General features: G+C 38.3%; 1 protein-coding gene across 3 annotated transcripts in view; it reads left to right on the plus strand.

Moving 5' to 3' along the window:
• LOC124556695 (trehalase-like) overlaps positions 1 to 26056 on the plus strand; it is a 244806-nt gene that overhangs the window by 147426 nt on the left and 71324 nt on the right. The window lies entirely within an intron of this gene.

Consider the following 26056-nt stretch of genomic DNA (forward strand, 5'->3'; position numbering starts at 1 on the left):
GCAAAATTTAAAACTTCATCAGTTAAGACTTGTGTGTTCTAAATCATGATGCATGATTCATTGAGAAAATTTACAGATTATGTTGGTGAACGGTTTTATGATTTTTTTATATTCTCAGTTATAATGACCACATTGTTGTTGTTGTGGTCTTCAGTCCTGAGACTGGTTTGATGCAGCTCTCCAGGCTACTCTATCCTGTACAAGCTTCTTCATCTCCCAGTACTTACAGCAACCTATATCCTTCTGAATCTGCTTAGTGTATTCATCTCTTGGTCTCCCTCTACGATTTTTACCCTCCAATGCTAAATTTGTGATCCCATAATTAACTGAAATCCATAAATTATCCTTTTGAATTATTTTGATTTGTCCATTTACCAGATTTCAAACAGAAACATTAAAAATCTGCATAAACTATTTACAATTTCTATAAAGAGTCATTATCCAAAATGAAGGACAAATGATAACCTGTAATGTTGTTGGGTGGTTATTGTGAGCATTTATTCATTCAACACAAAATTAGTTCCCTCGTCAGCATTATTAGCGACATGCTAGGATTACCTTATACTTTCTATACTTAACAAAATTTGCATTGGTGTACATTTTACATTAATACTGATTCACTCAATGTAGTAAATTTGACAGGCACTCTCCCAATTGCAGGAATCACATGTATTATTTGGGATTTTTTGTTTCCAGAAAATATTGATTTCGGAGTGGAAACTGAAATATCTGTTTACCCACTTAATATTTTACATAACATTAAGAGTAAAGAAATAACTATTTTTTTCTATCTTATAGTATGCACTAGAATAGTGGAAGAAGCAAAGTAATCTCGTTACAAAAAAATTTATGATGGTTTGGTGGAGAAGGGCAGGGAGGTGGTGTGGGGGCAGGGATAGAGGGAATAAGTAGATGAGATAGTTTATGAGTTCTTATGAACATGAAAGAAAGTAAAGTAAGATAACTGTCTGAAAACTAAATGTACTGTATCTTACAAGTTAATGTTAGTCATAAATTCCTCTACTTGGTTAGCTCATAATAGTATTACTATGACAAATAGTATTTTTGTAGAACAAGCAGAAGCTAAACAAATTCATACTGGTCCAGTGATAAATAGTTTGTCAGATTATTAGTTGTATTTAGTCTCATTTAACTACTACAGTGTAAATGCCATTCAAAAACATGTAAATAAAGAAGTGAGAGTGCTTAGTGAAAATACAGTATATGAATTCAGAGAAAACTTCCAACATGTAAATTAGAGTGAATCATATAATGGAACCAATTTCAGCTCTAATACATCATTTTTCTTAAAAAGTTTATATTGATTTTATAAAAGAATGTTCCTCAATCATTAATTAAATTCAAAACTAAGAACTCAGCAAAGAAACCTGAGACTGCAGCCATCAGATTGCCTTCAGGATGAAAAGAGATATGAATTGACTTTTTTTAAAAGGGTGTATCTCATGCTGAGTAAATGTTTCAGGACACACACAAAACTGTGTCAACTCCAAACTACGAAACATAGACGCTTTTTGGTGGTTTTATGTGATTAGTACAGTAATATCTGACTTTATGTGAGAAGGATTTGCACCTTAGATAATTATGCTATGTGTAATTGAACTACAAACTTCATTGATTTATGCCCTTTTAAAAAAATACATACGAAATTAAAAAACTCATGTCAGAATAAAACAAACTTTGCTTTGTTTTTTTTTTTTTTTAATTTCGTTTAATTATTTTTCAAAGGTATACAAAATACTATTAAGAGCAATGGTTTATGATACAAATCACAATAATTACTAAAAAAGATATAACACCAGTACTGTCATCAACTAGATTACATAAAATACATTCTTCTTATTCTGTGGCATTTTCAGGTTCAGTTGGCCAAGAAAATAGTTCTGTGTAGAAATACTTGTGCTCTTGAGGAATGTAGGGTTCGATTTTCTTCAGGTCTTCAGTCTTTGCTCTTTTGATGGAAACTTTCCCAGAAAAGTACGATGATGATGATGGCAGAGCAGGTGTCATTGAATTGAGAGCCATGAAAAAAGTGTGGCAGACCAGACCATTTATTGTCGAATACCCTTTAATGTAACCCTTTCTTTCATGGGAATAGACAAAGTCATAAAGAGTACTAATTGAAAACTTAATTATTTCATTTCTGGGTTTGCTTTTAGTCTCTTCAGAGATAGCATACTTTTTGAAGTGCAATGGCCACCAGCTTTTGAAATCCAGAATTTCTGTGGTTGCCACTTCTTTCACCACAAATTTTCCTAGTACAGAACTCTCTATAATATAATGAGCAACCTCATGCACTGAATAGATTCTATCAATTTATAGGTACAGAATGCTGGCTAAAGCCTGAAATAAGTTCTGCAGAAATTTTTACGAAGTCTCAGACGGTGTTCAGGAAAGATAGATTAGGAATAATTGGTGGTGGAGTGTTTGTGTCTGTCAGTAGTGGTTTATCTTGTAGTGAAGTCAAAGTAGATACTCCGTGCGAATTGGTATGGGTGGAGGTTATACTTAACAGCCGAACTAAGTTTATAATTGGCTCCTTCTACCGACCCTCAGACTCCGATGATATAGTTGCTGAACAGTTCAGAGAAAATTTGAGTCTCGTAACAAATAAATACCCCACTCATACAGTTGTAGTTGGTGGGGACTTCAACCTTCCCTCGATATGTTGGCAAAAATACTTATTCAAAACAGGTGGTAGGCAGAAAACATCTTCCGAGATTGTCCTAAATGCTTTCTCCGAAAATTATTTCGAGCAGTTAGTCCATGAACCCACGCAAATTGTAAATGGTTGCGAAAACACACTTGACCTCTTAGCCACAAACAATCCAGAGCTAATAGAGAGTATCATGACTGATACAGGGATTAGTGATCACAAGGTCGTTGTAGCTAGGCTCAATACTGTTTCTCCCAAATCCACAAATCCACCAGAAACAAACGCAAAATAATTTTATTTAAGAAAGCGGATAAAGTGTCACTGGAAGCCTTCCTAAGAGATAATCTTCATTCCTTCCGAACTGACTATGCAAATGCAGACGAGATGTGGCTTAAATTCAAAGATATAGTAGCAATTGAGACATTCATACCCCATAAATTTGTAAGAGATGGAACTGATCCCCCATGGTACACAAAACAGGTCCAAACACTGTTGCAGAGGCAATGGAAAAAGCATGCGAAGTTCAGAAGAACACAAAATCCCGAAGATTGGCTAAAATTTACAGACGCATAAAATTTGGCACGGACTTCAATGCGAGATGCTTTTAATAGGTTCCACAACGAAACATTGTCTCGAAATTTGGTAGAAAATCTGAAGAAATTCTGGTCGTATGTAAAGTACACAAGCAGCAAGACGCAGTCAATACCTTCAATGCGCAGTGCCGATGGTACTGTTACCGACGACTGAACGCAGTGTTCCGAAATTCCTTCACCAGGGAAGACGAATGGAATATTCCAGAATTTGAAACACGAAAAGCTGCTAGCATGAGTTTTTTAGAAGTAGATACCTTAGGGGTTGCGAAGCAACTCAAATCGCTTGATACAGGCAAGTCTTCATGTCCTGATTGTATACCGATTAGGTTCCCTTCAGATTACGCTGATACAATAGCTCCCTACTTAGCAATCCTATACAACCGCTCGCTCAACGATAGATCTGTACCTACAGATTGGAAAATTGCGCAGGTTGCACCAGTGTTTAAGAAGGGTAGTAGGAGTAATCCATCTAACTACAGACCTATATCATTGACGTCGGTTTGCAGTAGGGTTTTGGAGCACATACTGTATTCAAACATTATGAATCACCTCAAAGGGAATGATCTATTGATACGTAATCAGCATGGTTTCAGAAAACATCATTCTTGTGCAACGCAGCTAGCTCTTTATTCGCACGAAGTAATGGCCACTATCAACAGGGGATCTCAAGTTGATTCTGTATTTCTAGATTTCCAGAAAGCTTTTGACACCGTTCCTCACAAGCGACTTCTAATCAAGCTCTGACCTATGGGGTATCATCTCAGTTGTGCGACTGGATTCGTGATTTCCTGTCAGGAAGGTCGCAGTTCGTAGTAATAGATGGCAAATCATTGAGTAAAACTGAAGTGATATCAGGTGTTCCCCAGGGAAGCGTCCTGGGACCTATGCTGTTCCTGATCTATATAAATGACCTGGGTGACAATCTGAGCAGTTCTCTTAGGTTGTTTTCAGATGATGCTGTAATTTACCATCTAGTAAGGTCATCTGAAGACAAGTATCAGTTGCAAAGCGATTTAGAAAAGATTGCTGTATGGTGTGGCAGGTAGCAGTTGACACTAAATAATGAAAAGTGTGAGGTGATCCACATGAGTTCCAAAAGAAATCCATTGGAATTCGATTACTCGATAAATAGTACAATTCTCAAGGCTGTCAATTCAACTAAGTACCTGGGTGTTAAAATTATGAACAACTTCAGTTAGAAAGACCACATAGATAATATTGTGGGGAAGGCAAGCCAAAGGTTGCGTTTCATTGGCAGGACACTTAGAAGATGCAACAAATCCACTAAAGAGATAGCTTACACTACACTCGTTCGTCCTCTGTTAGAATATTGCTGCGCGGTGTGGGATCCTTATCAGGTGGGATTGATGGACATCAAAAGGGTGCAAAAAAAGGCAGCTCATTTTGTACTATCATGTAATAGGGGAGAGAGTGTGGTAGATATGATATGCGAGTTGGGATGGAAGTCATTAAAGCAAAGACGTTTTTCGTCGCGGCGAGATCTATTTACGAAATTTCAGTCACCATCTCTCTCTTCCGAATGCAAAAATATTTTGTTGAGCCCAACCTACATAGGTAGGAATGATCATCAAAATAAAATAAGAGAAATCAGAGCTCGAACAGAAAGGTTTAGTTAGGTGTTTGTTTTTCCCGCGCGCTGTTCAGGAGTGGAATGGTAGAGAGATAGTATGATTTTGGTTCGATGAACCCTCTGCCAAGCACTTAAATGTGAATTGCAGAGTAATCATGTAGATGTAGATGAGATGTTTTGTGATGATTCCAAAATCACGGTCACAAGGTAACATACTGTGACCTCTCACAAGGAAAAATTGTTGTATTTTCTAATATCGACCTGTGTCTGTAAGGTAGAGAAGATATCAAGAAAGTGTCTTGAGTTTTGTTTTGGCCTGCATAGTTATCTGAAAATAAATGGCACTCTGTTTTATTTAGAGGCACCTCTTTTATAAAATCTGTTAAAAATAATAGACCTCATCTGGGGATTTTCTGCCATTCCCTTCATGGTAAACATACAATGTATGTTTACATTGTATGTATTTTCTTTAATGTTACTGATGCAGAATATACTAACAGTAAGCTGTCTTAAATCTACATCTACATCTACATTTATACTCCGCAAGCCACCCAACGGTGTGTGGCGGAGGGCACTTTACGTGCCACTGTCATTACCTCCCTTTCCTGTTCAAGTCGCGTATGGTTCGCGGGAAGAACAACTGTCTGAAAGCCTCCATGCGCGCTCTAATCTCTCTAATTTTACATTCGTGATCTCCTCGGGAGGTATAAGTAGGGGTAGCAATATATTTGATACCTCATCCAGAAATGCACACTCTCGAAACCTGGCGAGCAAGCTACACTGCAATGCAGAGCGCCTCTCTTGCAGAGTCTGCCACTTGAGTTTGTTAAACATCTCCGTAATGCTATCACGGTTACCAAATAACCCTGTGACGAAACGCGCCGCTCTTTTTTAGATCTTCTCTATCTCCTCTCTCAACCCGACCTGGTACTGATCCCACACTGATGATCAATACTCTAGTATAGGTCAAACGAGTGTTTTGTAAGCCACCTCCTTTGTTGATGGACTACATTTTCTAAGGACTCTCCCAATGAATCTCAACCTGGTACCCGCCTTACCAACAATTAATTTTATATGATCATTCCACTTCAAATCGTTCCGCACGCATACTCCCAGATATTTTACAGAAGTAACTGCTACCAATGTTTGTTCCGCTATCATATAATCATACAATAAAGGATCCTTCTTTCTATGTATTCGCAATACATTACATTTGTCTATGTTAAGGGTCAGTTGCCACTCCCTGCACCAAGTGCCTATCCGCTGCAGATCTTCCTGCATTTCGCTGCAATTTTCTAATGCTGCAACTTCTCTGTATACTACAGCATCATCCGCGAAAAGCCGCATGGAACTTCCGACACTATCTACTAGGTCATTTATATATATTGTGAAAAGCAATCGCCCCATAACACTCCCCTGTGGCATGCCAGAGGTTACTTTAACGTCTGTAGACGTCTCTCCATTGATAACAACATGCTGTGTTCTGTTTGCTAAAAACTCTTCAATCCAGCCACACAGCTGGTCTGATATTCCGTAGGCTCTTACTTTGTTTATCAGGCGACAGTGCGGAACTGTATCGAATGCCTTCCGGAAGTCAAGAAAAATAGCATCTACCTGGGAGCCTGTATCTAATATTTTCTGGGTCTCATGAACAAATAAAGCGAGTTGGGTCTCACACGATCACTGTTTCCGGAATCCATGTTGATTCCTACATAGTAGATTCTGGGTTTCCAAAAACAACATGATACTCGAGCAAAAAACATGTTCTAAAATTCTACAACAGATCTCCTGAACTGGAACATTTGGTAGGGTTATATTCTGCATGTAGTCAATTGTGATGGACAAAACATGGATTTCTTTTTGCCCCTCTACAGATAATTCATGCTTTAGAGCAGAATAAAACTTCCTACTCCTGCGTTTATCTATTAATAGTTTGGCTGTAGCTGTCCTTTTAGCAACCTCATTAAGATGAGTGGCTTTAATTTTCTGTTTAAGTTCTTCGCAGGTACAACATACATCTACTTGAGGTCTACCAAATCTGTAGCCAAAAATCTGTTAAAATCATTCCAGTATGTGTAATATGAGACAGTTCTGAATTCAGGATATTTTGTTATGAACAGTTTCCACACTGTTTTTATTGATAGCTGAGGGCTCAGGTAGCATATTTTGTCCTGAGAATAATGCGATTCATACAATGGCAAAGATTTAATATGATCGTGAATCTCCTCATGCATTTCGGGTACAAGACATCTGGTAATACCTCTACCTCTTTTATCTCTGGAGTACATCCAGCCATTTTTAAATCTCTGATTCTTCTGACTCACTTTTACTCACAGAAAAAATTGAAAGAAAAGCTTTCATGCACACCTTCGTTTGATCACTTCCTACAAGAATGTGGTAAGAGAAAGTAGCACTTTTCACTACCTTGGGATTAGTTCTACCCTCTGGTCTTCTCTGTTTAACTTCACCTACATCAATCAAGCCTTGTAGGTACAAATCCTGGGCATTCTTACTAAGAATATTGTAAAATTTTGAAAACACATCTAAACAGTTGTCTTCTCCCAGACTGTCCAAACACTTTCTTGTAAATCTAACAGAAGAAAGAAAAAGAAAGGAACAAATGAGTAATTGTAGTAGTAAACACAACTAGTACATGGTTGTTCTGAAGAAGATGGAGGCTGCCATTTAAAAGAACTTTGGTTACCTAACAGTAATATTGTTATTAATTGTTTTAATTATAAACATAAAGTATAGCTTTGAAACAATAATGTATTGCTAAATCATTAACACAAAAACGGAACAAAATAATGGAAGCAAAGTGGAATACCTGCTGGAAAATTCAGGTTTTTTAGCCTCAACAATGTTGCCTCTGTGGTTAACATAACCTTCACCCTTGAGTCAGGCTGCTTTTACTTTGTTTAACCTATATAATGACGGATATGCACCACCTTTTCTTTTGCATGAATTGTCAGCATAATCACCAGTACACATGCCATCAATGTCACTCATTTTATCGTTTGATGTGAACTAATTGTAATGGAACAAAGGCTGTATATCACAGGTTAGAAAATAAGTGGCAAACTGAAACAGCTGTTTACAATGTTGCCAACAGATTTTTTTAAAGAGGTGGAAGTCAGTGACATACGCCCATTTAAAAAAAAACTTTGGTCTGGGATTCTCCCTCAATGTGAGGCATTAGAAACGGCCTTTTAGAACTAATCAATAGGCATATCTATAAGGTTTCTGAAACAAGAAAAAACTGAAAATCAGTGAAATGATGAGTTATGCCCCTTTAAAAAAACCTGATTCATATAGACTGTATTATGCAAAGAGAAATTGTGAAATAATAACCAGAACTTCAGGAGTATGCACATCTATTCTGAAATTGACAATACTGGTTCTGCAATCATATCTGCATGGAATAACATTTGCAAAGAGAGAAAATGTATTAGTTAGTCTCAGTACCAAATCAACACATATCAATGAAAATATGATTACATGGGGAATGAAGAAAAAGATGTGACTGGATTGGGGATTTCTTGGTGTGGGGACACAGTATGTTATCTCACATGGAGACTCGCAACAGATTTAGAAGTAGCTTCACACATACACCAGGAAAGTTTCATCTATATCAGCAGCTACTCCACAAGTCACATTACACCTAGATATTTAATCAATGTGACTGTGTCAATTAGCACACTACTAATATTGTGCTTGAATATTACAGGTGTGTTGTTCTCATTGATCAGCATTAATTTACATTTTTCTGCGTTTAGAACTAGCTTCTATTCACCACCCAACTAGAAATTTTGTCTAAGCTTGTATGCTCCTATAGTAACTGAATGAAGATGCCTTCCTGCACATCACAGCATTATCAGTAAACAGCCCCAGATTGCTGCTCACCCTGTCTGCAAGATCTTTTAAGTATATAGAAAATAACAGCGGTCCTATCACACTTCCCTGGGAGACTCCTGATGACACTGTTGTCTCTGGTGAACACTCATTGTTGAGGACAACATACTAGGTGCTGCAACTTAAGAAGTCTTTGAGCCACTGACATACCTGACAACCTATTTTGTACGCTTGTAGCTTCATTAACAATCTGCAGTGGGACACTGTGTAAAATGCATTTTGGAGATCTAGGAAGATGAAATCTGCCTGTTGCTCTTCTTCCGTAGTTCACAGAGTATCATATGAGAAAAGGGCAAGCTGAGTTTGGCATGAGGAATGCTTTCTAAAACCATGATAATTCATGGACAGGAGCTTTTTTGTCCCAAGGAACATCATGATATTCGAATGTATTCAAGAGTTCTATAGCAAACCAATGTTAAGGATATTGGTCCATCATTTTGTGGGTCCATTCTTTTACATTTCTTATATACAGAAGTCACCTGCACTTTTCTGCAGTTGCTTGGGACCTTTTGCTGTGTAAGAGACTTTTTATAAATGACAGCTAAGTAAGGAACCAGTGCTGTACAGCACTCTTTGTAAAACCAAATTGGGTTCCATTCAGATCTGGCATCTTATTTGTTTTCAAATCTTTCAGCTGTTTCTCTGCACCAGAGATGCATATTACTATGTTATCCATATGGGAGCCTCCACAATCAAATGATGATATGTTTGTATGATTCTCCAGTGTGAATGATTTTGTAAATGTGAAATTTAAACCTGCAGCCTTCCTTTTGCATCTTCTACTGCCACACCAGACTGGTCAATGAATTACTGGGTAGAAGCATTAGACCAACTTGGCGATTTTTTGTAGGATCACAATTTTCTCAGGTTCTTGGGAAGATCTTTTGCTAAGGTATAATGGTGGTAGTTGTTGAATGCATTGTACATCAATCTTTATACAGTCCCATGAATTTCTGCTAACTTTTATCTGTTGTCATTTGCACATTCTGTTTTGAACCAAGAGTGCAACAGTCTTTGCCTCCACAGCATTTTCTGAATTTGATTATTAAACCATGGTTGGTCTTTTGTACCCTTAATCTACTTACTCATCACATACTTTTCCAGAGCATGGTTTACAATCTATTTAAACTTTGTCCATAATTCCTCAATATCCATCATACTGGAACTAAATAATATGGATTCATTGTGTAAGTGGGATGCTAACAACTGTGTATTTACACATTATATCAGAAATATTCTGCTAGCCATTTCATTGATTTATTAACTTTAGTAACCATAATAACTATGATGGCATCATGATCACTAATCCCTGTCTTTGTACTGACACTACAAATTAGATCAGGCCTGTTTGTAGCTACAAGGACTAAAATATTTCCATTGTGCATGCAGTCAAACTAGCTGCTGAAGGCAGTTTTCAGAAAATGTGTTCAAAAGTTTGTTGGGATCTTGGGATCCTTTCTGTTCAGCTGTATGTTAATTATTTGGCTGACAATACTTGTGGTAACCTCAGACTTCTTGCATATGATAAAGTTATCTATAATGAAATACCGTCTGATAAAAGCTGCACAAACAATTAGAACTTGATGAGATTTCAAAATGGTGCAATGATTGACATCTTCCTTTAAATGTTCAGAAATGTAATGTTCACCTCACTAAACACAAATTTGTAAAATCCTGTGACTACAACACAGTGACTCACAGCTAGAACCAGTCAACTCATTCAAAGCCTGGATATAACAACTTGGTGGGATATAAAATGGAATGATCATATATTCACAGTTGTAGGTAAATCAGGTGGCAGACTTTCGTTCATTGGTAGGATACTGGGGATATGTAATCAGTCTGTAAAGGAGATTGCTTACAAATCGATCATACAACCCAGCCTAGAATTTTCTCAGGTCTGTGGATCCTATAGCAAATGCGACTAACAGAGTATATTGGATATATACAAAGAAAGGCAGCACTAATGGTCACAGCTTTGTTTGACCCTCAGGAGAGCAGCACAGGGGTTCTGATAAATCTACACTGGCAGATGCCTGAGGATTGATAGCAACTATCCAGTGAAGTCCTGCTTACTTAGTTCCAAGAACAAATTTTAAGTGAAGAAACTAGGAATATAATAGAACCTCCTATGTACTGCTCCCGTGGGAATCTTAAAGACAAGATTAGACTAATTATAGCATGCACAGTGGCATTTAAGCAATCATTCTTCATCTGCTGAATATGCAAATGGAACAGGAAAAAGCCTCGATAAGTGGTACAATGAAGTATCCCCTGCCATGCACTTCACAGTGGTTTGCAGAGTATAGGTGTAGGTGTGGATGTTTATTTAATATCTATTTATTTAGTTTTGGTCCTGTGACATCTTGTACAGATATAGGACAGGTCCCCAAGAATCTATAGAAGATGTTGCTGTATTTATTAAAGCAAATGGAAGCAGTATGAAAGACATTTGTGAGTGACAATTTTTTAATAATTAATTTTTAAAAGTATGTGACATTGTTGCTGTAAGCATTTCAAAAGTGAATGTATAACAGCACACTGGAGAAGCAATACAGAGAAAACTTACCTAAACAAATTTTCTTACTTACATACTTTTAGTTTGCTTAATTAATTCAGAGTATTTTCCCAGACATATTAAAATATGCCAGTGTCAGGCCTCGCTTCAAGACTCCACAAATGTCAATAGCTTCTGATCTGTCCCTCTTCTTAAGTCATTTTTCTAAATTTCTCAGAATTTAATATACTAAAGGGTTGTCACCCACTAGCACAACACTTAGACAATCACAGATTTTAGTTAAAAAATTGCACTGTTGATACAACTGTTTACCAATTTATGTTTTTCACAGTTTATGAAATGCATTTCATTGGGTCTGTTATAAGTCTTTATTAGAGAACCTATATTCTTGTGGGCTGCATTTTTTAATACAATCTGATTTTACAAGGGTCACTCCAAAAGAAATGCACACTATCTTTTTTTTTTAATCCATCTTTTATTCTAAATGTTTGAAAGTTTTACAGTGTGTAGATACATCCTTTAGGAACAATATTTTCATTTCTCCACATAATTTCCATCCTGCTCAACTGCACGATAAAATTCTGGAGCACGCTGTTGGAGCCACTGTTTGGCAGCATGCACAAGGGAGTCACCATCTTCAAACCTTGTTCCACGGAGAGAGTCTTTCAGTTTCCCAAAGATATGATAGTCACATGGAGCCAGGTCAGGACTGTAAGGCGGGTGTTTCAGTGTTGTCCATCCGAGTTTTGTGATGGCTTCCATGGTTTTTTTGACTGACATGTGGCTGTGCATTGTCGTGCAACAGCAAAACATCCTGCTTTTGCCGATGTGGTTGAACACGACTCAGTCGAGGTTGAAGTTTCTTCAGTGTCGTCACATATGCATCAGAATTCCTTCGGAACTGAAAAACAAAAACACCATAGCCATAATTTTTCCAGCAGAAGTTTTTTTTTGTTGAATTTGCAAGATGCCACTCCATTGATTGCCTCTTCGTCTCTGGTGAAAAATGATGGAGCCATGTTTCATCACCTGTCACAATTCTTCCAAGAAATTCATCTCCACCATTCTTGTACTGTTCCAAAAGTTTGCTGCATACCATTTTTCTTGTTTCTTTGTGAGCCACTGTCAACGCCCTGGGAACCCACCTGGCACAAACCTTTTCTTGACGCCAACACTTTCAGTATTCTGCAAACACTTCCTTCCCCTATCACAACATAGTGTGACAATTTGTTCACTGTGATGTGTCTGTCAGCAGTCACCAATTCGTTAACTCTCTGCACATTGTCCGGAGTGTGTGCAGTATGAGGCCTGCTGCTGCGAGGACAATCCTCAATATTGCCATGACCGCTTTCATCACATAACCTGCTTGCCCACCGACTAACTGTACTGCAATCGACAGCAGCATCTCCATACACCTTTTTCAACCTCTTGTGGATGTTTCCCACTGTCTTGTTTTCACAACACCTGAATTCTATGACAGCACATTGCTTCTGACAAACGTCAAGTGTAGCAGCCATCTTGAAGACATGCTGTGACAGCGCCACTCATGGGAACAGGTTGAACTAAGTTTGAAAACAAGTGGGAAGGATGTATCTACACACTGTAAAACTTTCACACATGCAGAATGAAAACTGTATTTTTACAAAAATAGTGTGCATTTCTTTTTGAGTGACCCTCATAATTGTGATTTGAGAAATAAGACACAGAAAGTTACCCTGGCCTGCTAAATAATCCTCATATATGTGGAACATCATCTCCATAGGAGAAAATTGCAGTAAAAATTCTGCAGGGTTTGATCATGTGCCTATTCCTTTCTTGCTTTATGTTGATGATCCACCGTTTTATTTAAACAAACCCTTTTTATAGATGACACAGGTCTTCTTGCCAAGTAAGGAAAGAATCACTGAACAAAATAGTCAATGATGTTTTTTTCTGAAAGTAATTAAATGTCTTTGTACAAATGGACCAGATGGACTATCTATAAACTGAAAAAACACAGCTCAATTAACTATGTTCTGTCAAAAGTACCTGTTTTTCAAACTATGTGAGGAAAACATGGCAGAACTGCTACAATGATTTGGTCTAGCTACTTTTGCCATGACACTTGTCAGCCTTGGTGACATAGATTTCAATTACTTCTCCCTTAGGCATATGGATTCATTACTCAAATGGAAATATTTAGAATTATGTGCTGCGTCCACATGTGCACATCTACTAGACATCTGAATAAGCAGAGGGGGAGGGGTGAGGTACTTATGACAGCTTCAGAGTAATTATGTTTACTGTTGAAATTTATTGCCAAAAATCCATTTCAGTTTGGAACTAATTGAGGTATTCATAAACACAATAAAGAACAGTGAATCTAACTGTGGTGCTGAAAGGAGTGTCATACAAACTCTTGAAGAGTCAACCCACAGGAGGAATCTGACTGACAGTGGAAGCCTCTACATATGCATATTCAAGCTGCTTCTTCATAGAAATTCCTTTTGTACTTAAAGAACTATGTAATAGAAATAAGTGGTGTAAGTGTCCCAAATTTGGCCATAAAATGTATTTTGTTTTTTTTATGTGGTCAACTTTTGTTCATTCAACATGTATGAATTATAGAATATTTTGGCAATATGTTCTATGGAACATGTGACTAACTAAGATAAAGTATGGTAGGCAGCAACACAGTTATAGAATGAGCAATGAAAATTAATCTTTTGATATATTCATATAGCATTAGGCTAAGCAGCTGTTGCATTGACAAATATGAGGTGCTATCCAAAATTTTCAGGACTGGTGCTGCCACCTGTTGAAAACCTTACCTTTGGACTAATGGCCACCATCACCCTCGAAGTAGTTCCCATCCGCACGTACATACCCATCCCAGCGCTTCAGCCACTGGTCAAAGATTTTCTGGAAGACCTGTTCTTTGAGGGTGTTTATCACTGTCAGCGATGCTTCTTGAATCCTCTCTAGGGGAATAGCACAAAGTTGCAAGGTGTCAAATCTGGCAAGTACGGTGGGTGGGGTACAGCTGCGATGTTGTTTTTTGCCAAAAAGGTGAGCAAAGACGTGTAACAGGGCGCATGTTGTGATGCAGCAGCCAGTTCCTTTGATGCCAAAGTTCGGGCCGTCATTGCCACACATTTTCATGGAGCCATCACAAAACATCACAGTAGTACATGGAATTCAGTGTTTTGGTTGGGTGGCATGAATTTTTTGTGCACAATTCACTTGGTATCAAAGAAAATGATGATCATGCTCTTCACTTTGCTCTTCATCTGTCTCAGTTTTTTGGGTCTTGGGGAGCCCAAGTTCTTCCGCTGGGACAATTTTTGCTTTGTTTGTGGGTCATAACCATAAATCCAGCTCTCGTCGCCGGTCATAACAGAAGGTTGGATCATCAGATGCGGTCTGACGAAGGTCTGTGCACACTCCAACATGCTGTGCCCTCTGATCGGTAGTCAAGATCCTTGGCACAAATTTTGTGGTGACATGATGCATGCTCAATTCACCAGTCAACATTCATTGACATGTCCCATAACCAATACCCACTTTATCCGCAAGGTCTTGAATGGTTTGGCATCGATCCGTACGAACCAATTGTTGAAGTTTGAAAACAATGTCAGGCATTGTGTGGCTAATGAGCCTTCCAGTGTGAGCATCATCTTCGACATCTGTACCGCCAGCCCTGAACCAAGCATGCCACTCAAACACATGTGTACAGCTCATGCTCTGTCCCCCAAACACTTGTTGAATCATTACAGGGGTCTCCGTAGCACTTTTCCTAAGATTCGCACAGAATTTGATGCACATGCGCTGTTCTTTTCGCGGATACATTGTAAATCACCACACACCAAACACAGAGTATTACGGAAATTGCTGTAGACACACAAATGTCCTCCCAGCTGAATGCCACTCCACACACTGACTCATCAGATATGCAGCTCTCGCCACCTAGTGGTGCAAAGATCTACTACTCCTACTTTCCAGTTGGTAGCACCAGTCCAGAAAATTTTGGATTCCACCTCGTAGATTGGAAAATCATTCATTGCACTGTAAGAAGTGTCTGCTTCTATTAAGAACCTTGTACAGCTATTGGGAAATGTACATTATAGTAAGCAAGAATGGGAAAATGGCCAATTTTGGGGGCATATATTTTGCTGTACCATAACTTACTGTAGCACATAAAAAGACTTAAAATACCAGAACAAGAAGTTGCACCACTCCTCTTGGTATGTGTCTGACATTGATATTCATACTTTTAAAACTAATACAGCCTCTGGATGTATGTTTTTTTATACCTACAAAACACATGTTGCACATACTGTGGTCCCACAATGAATGAATACTGCTTTCAACATAAATTACATGCCATCCTATTCCATTAGATTTACTCATCAAAATATTTGAATTCAGTATTACTGATTGCCTGTGCAATATATAAAACTGGATCTCTCACTGCGCAATGATTTTCATACTTCCAAGGAGTATGCCTTTCATCTTCCTTGTGCAAACATTTGTGATTACTATAGTGTGTCTTCTTCTTTCATTGCTCATACTGCATGTTAGAGATCACATTGCTTCTTGGTTGTTATTTTTATTTTGATATTTTAGTCACAATAACAACAGTAAAAATATATACCTTATTGGAAGAAAGGCTTAAACTTGAGATATGAAAAAATTGTCATCAGGGTAGTTGTTGGATAGTACCCTCACATTGCGTTTGTATAGTGTGGGAAAATTTTGACACATAATTTGATGACAATGTGCTGGACATCACAGGATCTTTTCACCACAGATAAAACTCTGTATTTTTATTTCTAGTGTTCCCTAAATGCAGATTTGTATAGTTTTAAGGTTTTCATAGAATGAAAAGTGAAAATGGGCACTTTATATAAAAGCTGCTAACTTATCTGTTCAAATGAAATATGTTGTTGTCATATCTAATATGAGATTGACTGTAAACATATCAGTGAGATTGGTCAGTGGTATCAGTACAATAGGTACTGCTCAAGATACACTTTCTTTAACGTATCATGAAATTAAACATTTGTATTTTATCCAGAATGAGATTTTCACTCTGCAGCGGAGTGTGCGCTGATATGAAATTTCCTGGCAGATTAAAACTGTGTGCCTGACCGAGACTCGAACTTGGGACCTTTGCCTTTCACAGGCACACAGTTTTAATCTGCCAGGAAGTTTCATATCAGCGCACACTCCACTGCAGAGTGAAAATCTCATTCTGGAAACATCCCCCAGGCTTTGGCTAAGCTGTGTCTCCGCAATATCCTTTCTTTCAAGAGTGCTAGTTCTGCAAGGTTCACAGGAGAGCTTCTGTAAAGTTTGGAAGGTAGGGGATGAGGTACTGGCAGAAGTAAAGCTGTGAGTACCGGGCGTGAGTCGTGCTTCGGTAGCTCAGTTGGTAGAGCACTTGCCCGCGAAATGCAAAAGTCCCGAGTTCGAGTCTCGGTCGGGCACACAGTTTTAATCTGATAGGAAGTTTCATATCAGCGCACACTCCACTGCTGAGTGAAAATCTCATTCTGGAAACATCCCCCAGGCTGTGGATAAGCCGTGTCTCCACAATATCCTTTCTTTCAGGAGTGCTAGTTCTGCAAGGTTCGCAGGAGAGCTTCTGTAAAGTTTGGAAGGTTGGGGACGAGGTACTGGCAGAAGTAAAGCTGTGAGTACCGGGGCGTGAGTCGTGCTTCGGTAGCTCAGTTGGTAGAGCACTTGCCCACGAAAGGCAAAGGTCCCGAGTTCGAGTCTCGGTCGGGCACACAGTTTTAATCTGCCAGGAAGTTTCATTTGTATTTTATGCTTTTGTCCAGCTCTCTATAAAACACATTGGGTGTAATATCATATATTCTTCAAAATGTTTTGAATATTTGTTCTCTAGTGAAGATCTGACTTTGTTTTCTACCTTTTCTCATTAAGTGCACTGTACATACATAATATGATCATGTAGGATCTACATACTTTGTCAGAAAGTAAGAAAAAAATTAAATAAATATTATGCCTATAACTCAATCAAAGAACACAAAAAATACAGTTCCACAACTAATGTATTTGGCATAGAAAACACAATGTCAGTACAGTGCAAAACTTATAATTAAACAGAGGACAATAAAACTTCTTATAATGAGCATAAAATATAATAAGTAGCAGAACATCCATCACTCATATGGCTGAAATTATTTTCCTTTATATTTGTTACAAAATACATTTTTTTTAACTCATGAGCCTTTTGACAGGTGCTGTTCCCCATGTTTTTCTATCTTTCGCTAATCTTTTCGTTTCTACATAAATATACACCTAACAGCATCTGTATTCTTTTTTACACATTCTAGTCTTGGTTTGCCCTACTATTTTCCCCTCTATTACTCCTTTCAGCATCAACTTTATTGTTCCCGTATGCTGTAGCACATGCTGTTCCACTATTGCCCCTCGAGGCCCAGACATTGGTGTGTGCCCATCAGCTCGTTCATGAGCAGGTGCAGCTAGTGTGGGTTATTCACCATGTATCCCTACTGAATGAGTTCTGTATGTGCACAAACCACTTCCCTGCCCATGGGTGTGATGCCAGGGCAGTACGGAGCATATGCTACAGCCCAGATGCCTGACTGCCTGGGATGCCAACTGCAGTTCAGTTTGAGCTGCAGCCCAGCTTTAGCTGTAACAGCCTACTGTAGCAGATATCCTATTAACCTGTCCCTTATTCTGATGAGGGTCTTCCATATAATTATTTACTTAGTTATTCTTTTTAGTAATCTTTCATTTTGTAGTTTGGATGAATGCAATTAACATTATTCAATGGCACCATATTTCAAATTCTTCCAGTTTTTTCTTCTCTGGATTGCTGATAGTCCGGATTTAACTTCCATATAATTCTGTGCACCAGAAGTTTGGGAAGTTCTTCCTCAGTTTTGTATTAAAATCAAATACCAGTAGAGCTCTGTTATTTAAGAAAGCTTTCTTTGACTCTTCCTTGCTTTGACCATCCTGTGTAATCAAGCTCCCTGGATAAAAGAATTCCTTAACTTCATTCTCTACTGTGTCATTCCCAATTTTAATATTAAGCATATGGTTATTCTCCTTTCTATTATTCTTCATGTAATAGTAGTAATAGTAGTAGTTTTTTCATCTGCCCATGAATCACTTTTACGAGAATACTAGACTTCATGGTATTACAGTTTAAGAACAAAAAAATTCATATATACAGATACATACAGATATTTACAAGTCTGCCTGAAGCAATTTTAAGAAACAACAGAAACAGTAAATCAGGATGGTGAGAACAAAATTAGAGCATCCGTCTCCCTGAATGCCACGCCAGTTGGTGAAAAACAGCACAATCTCTTCTGGTTTTTCCACAGTTATACATGCAGTACTGTTTTGTTCATGCATTCTTGCAAAAAGTTATTTCATTATGTAAAAAGCTAATGCTGCACTGTTTGTTCATTTCTCAAAACCAAGCATTGCACACACTATACACACACTATCAGCTGACAGAATGATAATGATGTCTGGTTTCTGTTTTGTGCACCACAGCTTCATATTTGCTTGCCTGAAAATTTGGGTTTTTCTTATTAATCTATTTAAACTCCTTACATAATTGCTTATATTTTTTTCCTTAGTAAAGAAACACTGAGTGTTTTGTTTATTCCATCTTGGTCAATTTATGTTCAGTCTAGATCTTATTCCATGGTCATAAACAAAGCCAAGAGCTGTTTGGCAGTAATTATCAAGTTTTTTTATGTGCATAATTGATCGGTGAATGAACTCACATGGTGTGGCTTCAATCCTCAGGGTTTTGAACAGATTTTTACAACTGGCATCAAAACTATTTTTGATTATCATTCTTATGGTTATTTTCTGTAGTTTGATAACTATGTTCATATTTTGAGCATATGTTTCCCATAAGAAAATTCTCAGCTAAGAATTTAGTGGTTTATGAATAGTGTGTAACTGAAAGGTACTAACTGTCATGCTCCAGCAACAGGAGTCTAATGCCATGACATGCTGATGACATTATGTTTGCAAGTATCTTCAAGTGCACATGCTGCTTTGACTGACTGTCAGTATTTATTTCTAGAAATTTTAAATTTGTTACACAGTTTACAGGGGTGCCATCTACATTTACTCTAATTCCCTCTTCAAACTGAAATTTGTGGCTTTTGTTTTCTTTATATTCAATGTAAGGTTATTACATACTGACAAATTGTAGACTTCCTGGAGGCTTTCATTTGCTTTCTTCGCAGAGAGTTTCAGTGACTACAATATTGCTGTCATCAGTAAAGAGAATTTTTCCCCCTATGACAAACAACATTTGGAAAATGACATGTATATCAAGAAGAGTATTGGTCCTAATATGCTACCCTGAGTAACTCATACATTAATGTACTTTGGTTCTGATAAATTTTTGAGTAAAAGTGGAGGCTTATTTGAGATTTGGGTTATCCTGCTCCTTGTACTCTACCTACTAGGTCTTATTTGGACCAGCCATTAGCTACAGCTCTTATTCCTAATAATTTTAGATTATCTAGTAGAATTAACTGTATGAAAATCCTTGTAAAGATATAATAATCTCCTTTGGCCACACTAAGTATTGTCAAGAGTATCAATTACCACTTTTGTAAATTCTTCTGTGGATGACAACTTCTTCCTCTTCAAAAAATCAAGCTGTAATGCACTTACAAGTTTTTATGTATTAAGGTAATTTATTAATCTGTATTTCATAACTAATTCAGTTATTTTTTAGAATAATAACGGTAAAATAATGGACTGATATTAAAGTTTACCTTTCTCCAGCAGAACTTAAACTGTTGTCTGTTTTAATCTCAAAAGTTAATCTGGAAAGTCTTCTGACATGAATGAGTCTACGCTCTGTAGATATTGTTTCATTACACAGACTGGCATTTCATCTAGGCCTGTAGACCTTTAGGTTTTAGTTTTGTACAGTTTTCTTGACCCTGTGCTCTGTGTTTGGTAATATCACCATTTATTTCCTGTATAATTATTTATATGTGTTGTACCTATTTTTTCTACTCTGAAATACTTGAAAAATACTAATTCACAAGGAACTCTCTTCTTCATGCTCTGTGTCTGCTTGTTTTGCCTTCTTCATAGTTCACTAGTTGGATAACATGGGCGGCCGGCAATCATTTTGCATAGATACTGCCACTTGAGGCAGAACCACTAAACATAAGACATCCATGGTCTCTGCCATTGATGCATCTTCATCCATTGATGGCAAAGATATAAGCTCTTTTATCCCCAAAGTCACTAGGTATGGCTGGAAGACTCCAAGTCATCTTGCATATGGTCAGTATAGCCTGGAGTTGGAGTTACTGGTATTGGTGCAGCTGCTGGTAATTGCTGCATACTGCTGGTTTCCACTGATGGTAACATTGATACATTTTCTGCTTGGGTGTGCTGATGAATCTGATGTGGTTGCTTTGCCATTTTCATGTCTGGGCACATGTAAAACACCCATGATCCTGGAGCTGATGGGCTGGCTTCTAGGTCCAGTTGTGCTGGAAGTGGTAGTTGTCATGCTTCTTTTTGGCCATGATGATTGGTCAGATGTGGAAACCCTTCAAAGGTATCTCTAGTTGATATGTTACTGAACTATTGATGCCTGGTTTCGTACAGTGCTCACTGTTGTTTATTGGAGATTGATGATGGTGCCTAGGAGCCAATGAGGTTGATACCCATGCCCACAAATGAAGACGGGATCTTGTTATCAGAAAGAAGGCTGGGCTTATGGTGAATGCAAGTGTTTATCCAGATGTATGAGGCAAAATGCTGTCCTCGGTTACCTACCATGAGGTAGTTCTGATGGACATTTTCCATTGATGGATGCATTGTGCTACGTACTTAAAAATGTCATCCATGCTATCCCCGAATTCTTCTTCTGTACATTCAAGAACATGTGTGTCTTGAAAATCTGCAACAGACATTCTGATGCACCATTGGAAGAAGATAGTATGGAGGAGATGGGAGATGTTGCATGCCATTGATAGTACAAAAGTCTGAAAAAGGCTTCAGGCCAGAATCAGGGACTATTATCAGAGATGATGACTTTATGGAGGCCTTATGTTTTAAATACACGGGCTAATAACCAAGTGGTGGCTTATGCTGAGGTGAGAGACATTTGCACCACATATCAGTATAGATATTGGTGTGCAAGTTGCTTGGCTCTGCTTATACCCCAGTGCCCTTGATCAAGGGGTGCTACTATCTCTAACGGGCTTTTGGTCACAAGCTGTTTGGTTCTTTAGCCTGCAGACAGTCATCAAGCAGCTAGTCTGGATCCCTGGTAACTGGGGTAATGGGTGAGGCATGGAGCTTTCATCTGAATTAGCATGACAAGCTGTGGATCTATATGTGATCTTTTGCTGGTACTTGCTGAGAGACTGGGACCAGCCCTGTAGGCATTGGGCTGTGTGTTCTGGGATATAGTGATCAGGAGCAATTGTTACCATCTGTGACTTATAGTCAGTGACCAACTAAAATATTCTACCAAGCATTTGTGCTCATGGAATAATCTATGAGTAATTTTGTAGGGCAAATGACGAGGTTTTAGATGATTATATGACTGGACATTCAGATGCATTGATTGTGCAATGTACAATACCTCTACAACCCTGAAGTGAAAAGGATCTGTGGCCAAGGTTAGAAAATACTCAGGGGAAAAATGGATGTGGCATAGAGCTTGCATTAGACAGCACTTGAGAGCAGATAATGCTCTCTTACATTTAGAAGTCCACCCATTCTAGAGTCTATCCAGTGACATGGCTGTCATGGCTGCATTTAGAATGAACCATTTTAATAATTTATTTTACCAAGTACTGCTTGAATTTTTTCAGGTTTCCCAGTTCAGGCAGTTTCTATATGTCTTGCAGGTGCAATTCTGTTGGTCACAGTCTGTCTTTGCCCACAATTTGTCCTAACAGAACATTCTAATTACAGTAGAGTTTTGATTATCTGAATGTCGCTCTACCAAACAGACTGCTTAACTGAAATGTTAATCAATTGCACATGCCATCCTCCCCCTGCTACAATCTTGCCACGTTGGCAAGACATATATTAGACAAACAGTGTGCACCATCAAAGATCTTTGTTGAGAACACCAGTGGCACACTCAATTAATGTACCAAAAAAGTCAGCAGTCACAGAGCACTGGTTTTCAGAGAATCATGCAATGGAATATGAGTGTACCAGGATTTTAGTGCAGACTTTCATATACTAGGATGGTTTCATTAGAGATGCTACAAAAATTTTCACCAGAGATAATCTTATCAATAGAGACTGCAGCTGTAACCTCAGCAAGGCTTTGGAACGAGCACTTGATCTAATTAAGAAGACACTCAGCAAACACAATGACCTGGTGACAGAGGAAGACAGAGCAACTATATGAACACTGCCACAGATGCCGACACAAGCATCTCCAAGACTGCTGACATGCATCCTCATGAGCAGATTGCAGTGGGAATGGCTTGTGGAGGGAGGGAATATAAGTCAGCCACAATCCCTCAGGACCTCAGTTTGTCAATACATCTGTCAATGACAACATGTCTTATCACTGAAATATTGTTCCTGTTGGACACTATTGATTGGCAGTACACTTGTATACTGTTTGATCAACAAATACCTCAGTCTTCCCCCAAACATTAGTTTGCAGGGAGCAAATACAGTAAATTCATTCCACAGGTTGTTGATAATGGTTTTAAAGTTATGAATATGACAGCTCCAAGCAGTGTATATTATTGCAATATGTTTTGTGCAATCTATTCATTTCTTTCATGACCCTTTTGTTCATATTCTCTTGTGGAAAATAGATGAAAATTTTTAAGTGGGTAGTTTTGTACATCTCCATACATTGCATAAATCTTTCAGAAATAAACTGAGACCCATTGTCTGCCAAAAGTGATTTTGGTACCCCCACATTGTGAAAAATAATGTTTCTAATTTTTCTACAGTAGTTTTGGTGTTAACCTTCTTTATAAGATAGAGCTTTATATGTTTTTAAAAGTTTCCTGAACTACAAAAATATGTTTACAACCTCCAGTAGGAGTGAGCAGCAGTCCCAGCAAATTAACAGTCATTAATTGTTTTGGAACACTATGATGGATTGAATGCATTAATCCTTTAAATGGTCTTTGAATAAAGACATCTCTCACATCCAACTAACATTCTCTTTATCCTCCTTCATAAGTTGCTAAAAATTATAATTTCCTGACTTTTAGACAGAATTTTTTTAGTGCCACACTGACCACAGCTCTCATATTTGAACAGTAAACTCTTGTGTATTCTATAATGCCATTTATCTGAACTGTAATAATTTATTCACTAATTTGAAATCTGGATCTTTATTTTGTTCCTTTATCATGTATTTGCAGATACATTCAATCAGTTCAATCTTTTAGCTTTGTACATAAATAATCTGATCTGACCCCCATCTGCATCACGACCATCACAATTCATTTTTCCTACTGGCATTGAAGAAAGAGTTACAGCTACTATGTTGTCTTTACCTTTATGTACCTAATTTCTAGATCAAACTGCTGTAAATATATGGCTCATCTTGTCAATGTAGGATGTTTTAACCTACACTGTTCTAGAAAACTCAAAGCTTTGTTGTCTGTTTAAACTACTGTTTTGTGGCCCAAGAAATATCCCTCAGATTTTTGGAATACAAAAACAATGGCAACAGACTCTAATTCAGATATGTACTGGTAATAATTTTTCTCATGATCATCTAAAGTGTTACTAGCAAAATCAACTGTTCTATGTTCCTCCATTTCTCTCCTTCTATTAGCTGAAAGACTTTAAGCCCAAAACAACAAAAACTTGAGACAGTGGTCATACAAAATAGCAAATAAAATGCTGTGTCATACAACAACTTACTCGTCACTAATTCCCTCTTTAAATTTTAAAAGGCCTCTTCACATTCTGACGTCCAATTCCATATGATATTTTTCTTTTACAGATTACCCAAACAAGTATGATTAAATTGTAGAGGTCTAGGATGGGTGGCCTCTACAGTGGCAGGCCTGAGTTGAGATGGTGTGTCATTATCATGGTGTTTACTGATGCTGGCTCAAGAAAAATCATTAACAGTCACACATTTTATTAGAAAACAAGCTATAGCACTCATAGAATTATTCCATAGGGTCAAAGCACCATGGGCATATGCTGACAGCAGCAAGTACATGGGTGCTGATGGAACAGCTGACCTGTGGCCTGCTGGTGACTAGGCCAGAATGCTGAGTCTCAATGTCCCTGGCAGCACATGAACATCTTAGCATACTTCTGCAACTATGACATGTAACACTGGCAGATGTGGAAACCCACTGTGATTCTTGTAATGGAAGACAGCCTACAGAAGTGATGTCCACCACTGCAAGTGGAGGTGTACATGTCAGTCTGCCTGCAGGAGTGCAGGCACTTGAATGGCTGCACCACCCTGATAATGAACGGCTGACCTTCATGGCAGAGGGATATCTATGACTGAAACGAGATTGAAGATGGCTCACTAGCTGGAAGGCACGAAGTTCATGAGGGTGAACTTCGAACCAACAGTAGGCTCATCAGTGGTGGAGCTCAAGTCTTGTAGTGGCTGCTTGCAGAACCATGTCACCCCGACACCTGAAATAGTCTTCCCCTCATAGATGGTGCTGCCAGACTGAGATACCTTTGACTAACATTGATGGGTATTCATATAGGTTCAGTGACTACTTGCTGTGCCGAGGCACTGATTTCAACCACATAAACAAAAACAAGGCGGCTGCCTTCCATTGCTGTGGTCATCCTGCCTTTCTGTTGTGTTGTGTTGTGCTGGCTCCTGGCTCACAGTGTGGAAACAGGTTGGTGGTATTGCTGCATCTGATGTAATGGTGTTTTTGGTCAGCTCTGTGCTTGATAGCACAGCCCTTTTGCAACATCCTTGGCCGTGCCACCATTTCACTCCATAGCGCTGAAAAATAGTGGTAGCACAATAAATCTCCATCTCCCAGTAGATATAGTCCCTGGTTCTTAGTTGGGGTAATTCTGCGAAGTCTCAACATATGTTTACACACAGCTAATGGTGTACAGCTCTCCACCTATGCTGCAAATACCCCTAATGGTTTATCTGGTCAGTACAACAGTGGCTGAGTTATGTTCATTCTGGTGATTCCTGCAGCAATTATAAGTGACATAACTACTTCATCAAGTCCAGCATGAAGTTAGTACCTTGGTACATCATTAGCATTTCAGGAACACTAAACTACACCATGTCCTGCACCAATGAAGTTGGTTGTTGATTTGGAATGGTGACCATTGCTATATGTCATGAGCAACAATCAATAATAGTCAGAACACAATAGGTTTCCACTGTCATCTGGCTAAAAGGGCCTAAAATATCCATTCATATAATTCAAAAGGCTTTATTCCCTCCAGTAACTTCTGTAGCAGTACTCACTGACCCCTCAGATCTGCTCACTGAACAAATGGTAAACAATTCCTTATGTATTAGTCTATGTCCTTCCTTTTCATCCACTAGTAACATTCTTCCTCTCTTCGAGCTGTCACTGAATGATCTCCATGCACAGATATCATGTGATTGTGCACTGCTTTCAGTACATCTTCCTTTAGATCAATGACTCTCAATGACCTATGTAGCAATTCATCATGCACGATGTACTACGGATGTATCATAAACAACTTGCATTCCACATCAGCCTACACTGTTTGCCACTCTGCAAGCTTGTGACCCAGAGCCCATACCACCT

Source organism: Schistocerca americana, chromosome X (assembly GCF_021461395.2).
Source record: "Schistocerca americana isolate TAMUIC-IGC-003095 chromosome X, iqSchAmer2.1, whole genome shotgun sequence".
In the NCBI taxonomy this organism is placed as follows: Eukaryota; Metazoa; Arthropoda; class Insecta; order Orthoptera; family Acrididae; genus Schistocerca; species Schistocerca americana.